Here is a 12,031-nt window from a genome sequence, read left to right as displayed (position 1 = left end):
TATTATTAATTCCATTCCACAGAAGAGAAAACTAAAACTTAGAAAATTCAATAATTTTTCCAAGAAACTAGAGCTAATAAGAGGTAGAGCATGGGGTGGGGTGGGAGGGATGGGGTGACTGGGTGATAGACACTGGGGAGGGTATGTGCTCTGGTAAGCGCTGTGAATTGTGCAAGACTGTTGAATCTCAGATCTGTACCTCTGAAACAAATAATGCAATATATGTTAAGGAAAAAAAAAAGAAGAAGAAGAAGATAGCAGGAGGGGAAGAATGAAGGGGGGGAAATCAGAGGGGTAGACGAACTATGAGAGATGATGGACTCTGAAAAACAAACTGAGGGTTCTAGAGGGGACGGGGGTGGGAGGATGGGTTAGCCTGGTGATGGGTATTGAGGAGGGCACGTTCTGCATGGAGCACTGGGTGTTATGCACAAACAATGAATCATGGAACACTACATCTAAAACTAATGATGTAATGTATGGGGATTAACATAACAATAAAAAAATCTTCAAAAAAAAATAAATAAATAAAATATCATACCACTTGTAAGTCATAAAAAAAAAGAGGTAGAGCATGATTTGAAATTATGTCTTCCTTTTTAGACCCCACAATCAAAAAAAAAAAAAGGCGCCTGGGTGGCTCAGTTGGTTAAGTGACTGCCTTCGGCTCAGGTCATGATCCTGGAGTCCCGGGATCAAGTCCCACATCAGGCTCCCTGCTCAGCGAGGAGTCTGCTTCTCCCTCTGACCCTCCCCGCCCCCCCCTCTCAAATAAATAAATAAAATCTTAAAAAAAAAGACAGATCCATCACCTACAATTATACAATGTGTAAGAATTTCATTTGTATGAAGTAATTTATGTCATCTAATCAATAAAGACCGAAACTTCATGTGACTTCATTTCCAGAAAAAAAAAAAAAAAAAAAACACAAAACTATACCCAGTGTATCTGCATGAATTTAGAAATGGTTATTTATCCTTTGGAGACTGCCGTGATTATTACTACATGAATTGTTTTATGTAGTTTATTTTTGTCTCATAATCCCCTTTCCATACAATGAAAGACCGGGGTAGTGGGCAGGGCGGGGTGGGGACACATAGTCGTTATTTTGTTTTTGGCTACACCAGGAGAGCTCCCTCACAAAGGTCAGGAAAGTAGGTACAAGCAGGTATCATGCACAATATCTCTTCAGCCAACTGGCCCCAAATGGGGGATGGTGTCCCTTAGATGTTCCACTGACCAGGAAAGAAGCTTAAAGGACAAATTCCATAGTCTAATCCTATCAATTCTAGGGCACAGCCATTAGGATGTTAATAGATTAAATTTAAAAAATATTTTTTTATTACTTCTATTGATATAATATATCCTCTTTGAGTTTGTAGATGCATTGTTCTATTTTAAATAATAGACAACTTCAATCAGGAAGGTCATTTGACCTTTGTTTGATTTTATACAATCTTGATCATTGCAGTCAAGTGGTATAACTTTCCAAACAGCTCTTGACACCAATATTTTTCCTTTCCTCAAGGACCCAAAATAGCATATTTCATGATTCTTCAAATCTTCAGAGGGACTCCTGTTGCTTCTAGCAACTAAATTTCCTGCCAAGCTTTAACTGTGAAAATCATAGATTTTCTTTTGAAAATTGGTGTGCCGAGGAAGTAATAATGTTATTTCAATTATATAATCAATAAAAAGTTGATGTTCTGTTTAAATGCAATTGTAAGGAAAAAATAAAAAGGTCAGTGTTTTTTGTTTATAACTGATTATAAACACATAGAAAATAGTAAGTCTTTGAATCATTATGGGATCTCATAGATGTTCTAATTAATCTTATTTAATTTCCATCTGAGATAACTGGACTGCATTTTTCTTAAAACTGATTCTTTCACTTTGAACTAGATAACATTAAAAATTAGTTCACATTCAGGGCACCTAAGCGGGTCAGTTGGTTAAGCGTCTGCCTTCGGCTCAGGTCATGATCCCAGCGTCCTGGGATCCAGCCCTGCATCGGACTCCCTGCTCAGTGGGGAGCCTCCTTCTCCCTCTCCCACTCCCCCTGCTTGTGTGCTTTCTCTCTCTCTCTCTATATATATGTCGAATGAATAAATAAAATCTTAAAAAAAATTAGTACACGTTCTAAGAGATCATATTGCCTCAAAGCAATGAGGAGTATTAACTTTAAGAATGCTTGATCTTTTGACATTTTAAAGATTGGTTTTTAATAATTCGAAGATATTTTGAAAAACATGTTTTTTACTTTGGTTGTATAAATTATACAGTGCTTTTTAGAAATTTTAAATAATTTTCATATGAAAGATACTTCAATTAATTTTCATAAGAATTCTAGGATATGTTCATTAACATATATATCCCCATACTACATATAGAACGCTGAGATTTATATAGATTTGCTAACTGGAGTATGTTACAGTTAAAAGCCTGAGAAAGAAGCAATTTAACTCAAATAAATTATTGATTTTTAACTCTTTAATGGCTTTTCTTCTTCTAATGTGTATATAATTGTATATAAATGTTTGATGGCACTTTTTTCCTAGAGGGCAGCGTTCCTATGCCATGCACTATTACATCATTATTGCTCCCAGAATAATGCTTTGGATCTTCAACCATAATTTCAAATGAAATAAATCATTATACATCAATATGTGTGTAATAAGCTATACCTAACAAAGTCTAACACTGGTTAACTGGGTCAAAGAAAGAATAGACACCACCCCCGCCAAAAAAAACCCGTTAATTAGTCACTGGTGTTTCACAAATGCTGAATGTCCATTGATTCAAAGAAATAACATTATCAAAAGTTAACGAAAGTCAGCATTATATATCTGAATCTTGAAATGTCAAGAAAATTAGAACATTTGTTTAACAACCAAAGATGATATTAATTCATGAATAATATAAAATAAATCAATAAGATAGTTTTAAAAGGCTACATTTAGAAAATATAGTATATAGCACTAAAATTCAAATTATAGTCAAATTTAGATCTCCTACCTCATACCTTGTTTTTTTTTTTTTTTTAAGGTAAGCACATTTCATAAGCATTCAAATTATCTGGTATTTTGGATTATTTGCGTTCTTAGATCCTCAATGTTACAAGCATTTGAAAAGTAAATACATCATTAATACAATCAAATTCAAAATTCATATGTGGTTAACAAAAACTATGTTCTATGCAATTATCTTGTGGAACTGCTTTCTAGAGAGCCGGTTTTCTGCAATTCAATTTTCATTGCAATGTATTTTGTAAACAAATATTTTCTTCCAGTTAAGATACCACCCTAAGAAGTAAATTCTGATATTGATGCAAAGAGAATAACTAATAAATTCCCCATGCACATGCACATTATGATAAGACTACTGTAAATGCAAAATTAATGTGTCAAGTTAATTTCCCTCCCTCACCTCTGGCTAATTAGCACAAATTAAATTTTATGCTAATCTGCCTGAGACGATAGCATACAATTTGGAAATTTAGAATTTCTGCTGATCATGAGAAAACATATTCATATAACTGCTACAATAAAAATTACCACAAACATCTTTTTACCACAGGGTTTGATTGTATTATAATATAAAATTAAAATTGGGAGTACATAGATACAACTTTTCATCATAGATATTAACTAATTATTCATTTTGTTATATGTACAGGTTGTTCTTGTTGAACTTAATTAGTTAAAAATTTAGGGCACATGTATTTTGAATCCAGTGTAATAGATTCTAATACTGTACTTGAAGATGAAGCATATACTTCTTGTATTTCTGTGTATGCTTTGAAATGAACGTGTTTTCCTAGCTTCCGAACAAAGAACATATTGTGATACCAATTTAAAAGACTCTTTTGAAAAAAATCAATTTATGATATACAATATTAAAATCTGCAATAAATAAAATGTACATTCATATTCAATTATATTTGCTTATGCCCTGAAATTACTCTACAGATGTTTGTTATTGGGTAAAGAAAGCATTTGAAAATAAAAGAACATCTTGTATTAAATGTACAAATCTCCTCAGAAAGTAACTGTGGTACACAGAATTTTGGCTTCCAGCATGTTATCTCCATGGTTGTAATTTATGTTACATGGCAAAGGGACTTGGCAGATGTAACTAAGTATACTAACCAGTTGATCTTAAAATAGGGAATTATCATTTTTTTTTCCACCTGGGTGGGTAATCACATGCGCCTTTAATGGGGTAAGAGGGGGGCAAAAAAGGAAGCCATAGAGAGCTGCGGCAGAGGGGATCGCCATTAAAACTCAAAGCATGAGAAGGACTCATGATGTGCTTTTTCTGAATTGAACATGGGGATTGGCCACATGAGAAAAAATACAGGCAGCCAAAGGCCCCTGACTGACAGTCAGTGAGGAAACGGGGGACTGAGCCCTACAATCTCAAGGAATTGAACTTATTTATTTATTTTTGAGGATTTTATTTATTTATTTGACAGACAGAGAGAGAGCAAGTGAGCACAAGCAGGGGGAGCAGCAGAGGAGAAGTGAGAAGCAGGCTCCCCGCTGAGCAGGGAGCCCGATGTGGGGGACTCGATCCCAGGACCTTAGGATCATGACCTGAGCCGAAGGCAGACCCTTAACCAACTGAGGGACTCAGGCACCTTTCAAGGAACTAAATTTAGCCAACAACCTGTATGAGCTTGAATGTGGATCATTCCCTAGATCTTCCAGATAAGAGCCCAGCCCTGCTGACACCTTAAAGCTTGGACTATGTGAGAACCTGAGCGGAGAATCTAGCCATGCTGTGCCAGACTTCTGACCTACAGGGCTGTGAGATAATATGTGTTGCTCTAAGCAGCTAAATGTACAGTAATTTGTCACACAGCAAGAGAAAACTAACACAATAACTCAAGACAGTATCTCCAAATTAAAATTCCCATCTTATGAGTTCTTTCTTTGGTGAGCTGCTTAGATAAACGCAGTGGATTTTTTTTTTTTTTTTTTTTCAAAAGAACCTTCAGATAGGGGCATTAGAAATAGCATATTCACTAAAGGCAGGTTTCCTGTGCATTCTAGCATCCCCATGGGCAGCCTCATGATCATAAAATATCATATAAAAGCAGCGATTTTAAGTCTGTAACTGAAAGCTAGTTCTTGTCAATTTTAATTTTAACTGCTGTAACTGCTTAAAATCTATTACTTAGTAACTACCTTTTAAAATTTTTAAATTGTTAGCTTGAAGAACACTGAAAATGTTTTGCCTTGAGTATTTTAAATTGTATTTCAATAACAAGAGTTTGTATGTGTGGATATTTTTATAGCTATCTGAAATATATGATATAGCTTCAAATTCTGTTATTTTAAAGAAGTTAAAATTATTGAATACCAGGCTATGCTTTAAAATTGATATAATAAAGGTTTAGAGATATTCCAGGATTCTGATATACCCTACTGATTTCAAGTTCCAAAGATTTTACATTTAGAATCATTTATATCAATGATTCCGTTATTAAATCAATACAAAAGGGCATGTAATTATAGTCTAAAAAATATAAAGATCACGGCTGCAAGAACTGCAGTAAGAACAACAGTGTTGTATTGCAAGACCGATACTTCCTCTGGCTCAAACACTTTCTGAACCATTCTGAAGAACGTAAACATTATATATTGAAATCGATACAGCTGACTGTACCAAATTATTCTCTACCTGATACGACTAAGGAGACGAAGATAGAGAAATCCATGTTACGGTTGCAAAACCATAAAAAAGAAAATTGTATTTAAAATTCTTTTCTTCTAAGTAATCAATTAAAATATGAGATTATTAGATGAAGAGTTTGAACAAAGAATTGAGATTAGCTTACCAATCCTCCAAATAATTTAGGATGAGAATTATTAACATGAAATAATCATTCTTCATACTCAAGAAAGATTAAGAACTATAAGTTAATATTTAATATTAATTCTATTTCATTCTATCAACTTTCTATGGAATTTAAACAGCTGTGTTATTTTAATGTTGTATAATTTGTAATTTATACTATTTTGTATATATAATGAATAAATATCTAATTACATGATTTATATTTGTATAGAAACTACTTTGAAACGCATAGTTTGCCTCCCTGTTTATTTCCATTGATTTATTTAAACTTTATGAAATATGAACACTTCTAAAAATAGGAGACTGGTATTGATACAAATACTGTCATTTAGCTCTGGTTTATTTCACTATCATTCTTTGAAACCTAAATGAATGTATTCACAAACGAGGCAGGTAACAGCAATAAAACATATGGGAAACATATGTTCTGTACAAAGATGTTTAAATAATTTGTTAACACTAGGTAAAAGAGACAAAATATATTTTCATGCCAAATTCATCACTCAAACTACAACTTTGTGACTTCTATAACAATTTCCCATTCCTTTCCATATTCTTTTAGTTCTTCTAAGAAGTTTCCTTCTCACTGTGTTGTAAAAACTTCTTCCTTTTCATTCCATTATCATTCTCTCTGCCTTTTTGAAAATTGTCGAATTAAGCTGTGTGTTCTGAAGTTCACTGAGATTAATAATAGGCTCCCAGAAAAAAAAACAAAAATTCTTTCATCTCAGACATCTACTTGTGACGTCGGCTAGGGGAGAGAATGAGGGAGTGGCAACATGAATACATTTGCCATCCCTGTCTTAAGTCATACATGTGTCACCTCAACCTTAGAGTTATTGTTCAATTATTTATCTTTATTCAAACTTACAGATTTTCCATTTTCTAAACAAGATTTTGAATAAGCAAATGCATATATGATATTAAGATTAAGTTTATTTAACACTTTTTTTCTACCAAATTCTATAAAAGATTTGTAGAAAAGTTTGGGCTTTTAAAAATTCTTTAAAAATGGAATGAAGCAGGAAAGTACTTAGTAATTTTCCTTTATTCAGTGACTCTGAGTTCCATTTATAACTTATTTTCAAAAACATTGTTTTGGTGTTTTGCTTTCAACTAGTTTAATTGTGATACTAAATGAATAAGGATACACATTACTGTGCATTTTCTAACTACTGCATGATAGAAGTTGTCATAATAGATATAGAAGCACATAAAACAGACACCAAACCCAGATTTTGCTTAATATTAGAAGTGACTATATATGGTCCCCAACTAGATTGTAGTATTGCAAAGCACATTGATTTTGGATAGCTATTCCTTTTTCTTTCCTCCCACATCCTGCAAAATATATAGTCAATGACTAGAGTATAGTAAGAATAAATTCATATTGAACTGAAAAGGTGTTGCAAGTGGTCTGTCAGAAATAAAACGAGAATTTCAAGATTCTTATGAGAAAATAGCTGGGAAATTATGCTTAGAGATAAGAAGGGAAAATACAGGTGAATAAGGGAAAATAAGTAGACATCAAGTAGAGACAGGCTTATGAAGACAGGCTCTCTCCCTAAAGACCCAGTGTCCACGTAACTTGGTCTGGTAACAACTTGATTTAACATTTAGTTTAATCAACTCACATCTAATAAAATATCTTAGTATTTCAATTTATTACAGTATCCTATCATCATTTTAAAAGAAGCCTACTTCAGATCAGTTTTAAGACTTCTATGATATACATATTACCGAGTATGGGCATCAAAAGAAGGAAAGAAATACATTAAGTCAAAAAATATGCACAAAGTTATTAACAATCTGAAAAAGCCTTAGAAATGTATGCTACGTGACAACTAAATGCAATGTGTAATCTGCAGTTGGAATCTGGATCAAAACAGAGTGAAACAAAGCATAACAAAAAAATGACCATTCAAAACACAATTTGAAATCATTGGAAATCATTGGAAACCATGACTATGGAGTATATATGAAAACTAATTCTACATTAATAATAAATATCTTAAGTGCATTAATTTATGGTTACCTTGGTGAATGTCTTTGATCTTTGAGATAGCTGCATAAGAATTTAGGGGTGAAATATTAGGATGTCTGAAGAGTTTATCTAATGATTCTGCCTATACACAAATGCAGAAATATACACAAATATAAAGAGAAATAAAGTAAATGGTAAAATGTTACTGATTGGAGAATCTAAGTTAATTGATGTGGGTACCCATTGTATTACATACTTCAAATTTCTTCAAAATAAAAAGTTGGGGAAATTAATAAAATGCATAATAAATAAATTTTCTACAAATAGCATTCTAAATATTTCTCCTGAAATTTTCAAATATTATAAGGTTAATAATAAATTGAAAGAAAAAAATAATGCATTGCTCAAAAAGACTTGATGGATTAAATTAAGGGTTGCTCCACGGTTAGACAGCATAAAATGTCTAACACCACTTTCTACCTCAGAGTTTTTATTTAATTTTTCCTGAGGTTGTATGTGCTGTGATCCTGAATATAAGTTGAGTGATTCTCTATAGTCACATTTATCATTTCGTACCTTGTGTTTTATCATAACCACTAAAATTATTTTGGTGTAAGTTTCAGATAAGATGAACTAAGTCTCAGCACAGATAATAATGATAGAAACTTCTAATGAATATATTATTTAATTAAAAATATATTAAGTGAAGCATTATTAAATGTCCTAATTGTAATGAATTCTCATCCATATATCATGCAAATATTTAACAATACTATTTAATTGATGCATTTCTCAAAAAACCAAAATAATACATGAAATCAGTAAGCTTTATTTCAATAATTTTATCTAATCAGGCAAATTAAATTATTCAGTAATTATATGTCAAATTCTCAGTTGATAAATTCAATTCTCTCTATATAAATTTTTGTATATAAATAGGTTTACAAAAATATTTAGATTTTTGTTTCATTTCCATATTTTCTTGAGTTTAGGCTATAAATTGGCTTTATTTACTGTTTTTTTCTTTTTTTGTTGTTTTTTTTGTTTTGTTTTGTTTTACTGATTTTTTTCTGAGCCTTTTTAACTTCAAGTCTTATTACAGTTTTTCTTACTTATTCTTAAAGTTTCTTACCCCAAATTTGCTCAAATAACTCATCTTTAGGGAACATGCATGCATACACACACACACACACAACAATATCTTTTCTTACTTGTCATGTTTGAGCTGAGAAAAGAAAAGCAGCCCCTGACATCTAGGAACTAGATGTGAACTGGCACTCACAGCTGAGACTTTGTGTTCTCCTGTTGAACATAAATAATTTAACAAGTCATCAATACCAAACAAGGCCACTCTGTCACCATGATAGGTCATTACAAACACAAAGTACTCTATAATCATATCTGAACACAGACAGAATCATGAACAATGCCCAAAACACAAAAAGATCACCATCCTCCATCCAGGCTAATATGAATCACTGCTACTTTACTGCTTCACTACTTCTTTACTATACTGCTGCTTCTTTAGTAATTATGGATTCAACCTCACTCTAGTTTTTCCTCTTTGTTGATAAGATTTAAGATAGATAATAATAAAAAATAACCCTGCGTCTTTAAATTTTCCCCCAAATCACCTAACACAAGCCCAAATCCTCTACAGTAATAAGTGTTTCTGACACTGTTACCAACATGTCCTGCAGTTCCCCAGGGTGGGGCACTACAGTGAGCAATAAAGGATACTTGTTCAAGCCCAGATTATTCCTGGAGTTCAATAGAGGGGAAATGGCAGACAAGTTAGAAGTTCAGACAGTAAACTATCAAGAGTATTATTTCTATGACATTTTGATTTGGTATATCTAGAGACTCCCTGGGATTTTATGTCCTAACCAGAAAAAAAAAAAAAAAAAAGCCATATAGAAAGACATAACGTAATATATTAAAATATAATATCTGAAAACAATTAGGAGATGTAAGACATTATAATAATCTAAGAGGCAGTTTATTTTAGATTTGATTCATTATGATAATATCACTAAAATGTGTCTTACGGGAAAAAATTCCATTTTTATCATAATGGGGTATTTCTGCTTGATAAGATAACCATACTAAGAAATTTTCATAGGACTCCTTGTTTTCTTTTGCTTACCCACTTGCAGATTTCAGTGTGAAAATTAATTTGGGAGAAAGCATCAGTTAAAAACTACACGAAAATGTCATTTAAACTCCATATTCAAATGGCAACTAAAGAAAATCTAACAATGGCATTTAATTATCAAAACCAAACAGAAAGCTTAAGGAAGCTTCACATTCAACAATGGGAATGGTTTGAAATTTCAATATATTATTGGCATAAAATATTGCAAGGAATCTTCTGAACTTCTCCTTTAGGTAAGTGTACAGTAATATGGACATATATCCCATATTATAAATAAGGTGAATATTAAGTTAAAAAATTAAAAATCAGTGGGACACCTGGGTGGCTCAGTCAGTTAATCGGCTGACTCTTGATTTGACTCAGGTCATGATCCCCAGATCAGGAAATTGAGCTCCATGTCAGGCTCCACACTCCCAAACGGGGAGTCTGCTTAGGATTCTCTCTCGCCTTCTCTGTCTGCCCCTCCCCCACCAAATAAATAAATAAGTAAATAAATAAATAAATCTTTAAAAAAATTAAAAATCAGAAAACAATACTTTTGTCTTTAATTGTATCATCAAGATGTTAAACAACCAGAAAAAAATCTGATAAGAAAAAATCAATGTCATCTGATAAAATTGGCTTTCAATTCAGTCCAAACAGTAAAATGAACAGTTCTGCATAAAGACAGATCTGTGCTTTAATTGAGACAAGATAGCTACATTTTTGTGTGTGTGTGAAAATAAAGGCATCATATTAAGGAATCTATATCATCTATCATCTATAACACCGTCAATATGACTGCATTTCATATGCTGTCAAGTTAAATGTTATGAAATTTAATATCTATTTTTTAAAAAGATTTTATTTATTTGTCAGAGAGAGAGAGAGAAAGCATAAGCAGGGGGAGTGGCAGGCAGAGGGACAAGCAGGCTCCCTGCTGAGCTAGGAGCCCGACGTGGGACTCGACCTCAGGACCCTGGGGTCATGAGTTGAGCTGAAGGCAGACGCTTAACTGACTGAGCTACCCAGGCGTCCCTTAATATCTATTTTTTCTATAATTGTAATAACTGGTATGGGAATATCTTATTACCTTGGAAAGTATTTCTTCTTTTAGCATCATCATCCAAAATCTGTTTTCTCACCAGAAATATTTATCCATTTATAAATTTAATTTTAAGTTGTGAAATCTAATATTTATTTGGAAGTGTATTTTATTAACTGGGGTGGAAATATCTCATTATCTTGCAAAGGACTACTGCTTCTTTTAGCATTATCACCTACAATGAGTTTTATCACCAAAAATCCATATCTTCTAAGTAAGTTTAAGTTTGCACTACATGTAGGAAATGTGTTCTCCTAACCTGCAAATATTGAGATAGCTTTTGTTGGCACTCCATTTTTGATACTAGCAGCTTCTGAAGATAGGAGTGATTCGTGGATACTTGAACATTTTCCACATTCTAGTTCTTTTTATGTGTTCCAATGGGGAAATATTTTACCACCTCCTAAAATTCTTGATGTTCCTTTAAAAACAAAAACAAACGAAACCCTTTCCTTCTAATATCCCTTTTCTGGATTTGAGAATATAAATTGTTGGTAAAAGATCTTTCTGTGATGTTTAAAATATTTTCCTCTGTGTTCATCCATTATTTGTATGTATTAGTAAATGAAATGAAACATAAGGATTTGAACAAGTTAAAATGAGAAGGTATAACATCTAAGATTTATTTTATTGAATAACACCAGCTAAGTCTTTTGTCATGGAAGAATGGGTAAATACAAGCCTCTAAAAATATATGTATCAAAAGATGAACCAAATTTACCTCAGAATATAAATGTCTTGGGGCGCCTGAGTGGCTCAGTTAAGTGCCCAACTCTTGATTTCGGCTCAGGTCATGATCTCAATGTTGTGAGATTAAGCCCTACCCTGGGTCCACACTCTGTGTGGAGCCGGCCTGAGATTCTTTCTCTGCCTCCCCCTTTGCCTCTCCCCTCCCACTTCTCTCTCCCTCTCTAAAAAAAAAAAAAAAAAAAAGGAAGAAAAAAG

At 32.8% G+C, this 12,031-nt stretch overlaps 1 protein-coding gene across 2 annotated transcripts in view; it reads right to left on the bottom strand.

Annotated features, from left to right (window-relative positions):
- ZNF804A (zinc finger protein 804A) overlaps positions 1–12,031 on the bottom strand; it is a 281,003-nt gene that overhangs the window by 212,699 nt on the left and 56,273 nt on the right. The gene's annotated exons all lie outside the window — the stretch shown is intronic.

The sequence above is a fragment of the Halichoerus grypus genome, chromosome 4 (genome assembly GCF_964656455.1).
Source record: "Halichoerus grypus chromosome 4, mHalGry1.hap1.1, whole genome shotgun sequence".
Classification (NCBI taxonomy): domain Eukaryota; kingdom Metazoa; phylum Chordata; class Mammalia; order Carnivora; family Phocidae; genus Halichoerus; species Halichoerus grypus.
This window is presented reverse-complemented; position numbering and strand designations above follow the sequence as displayed.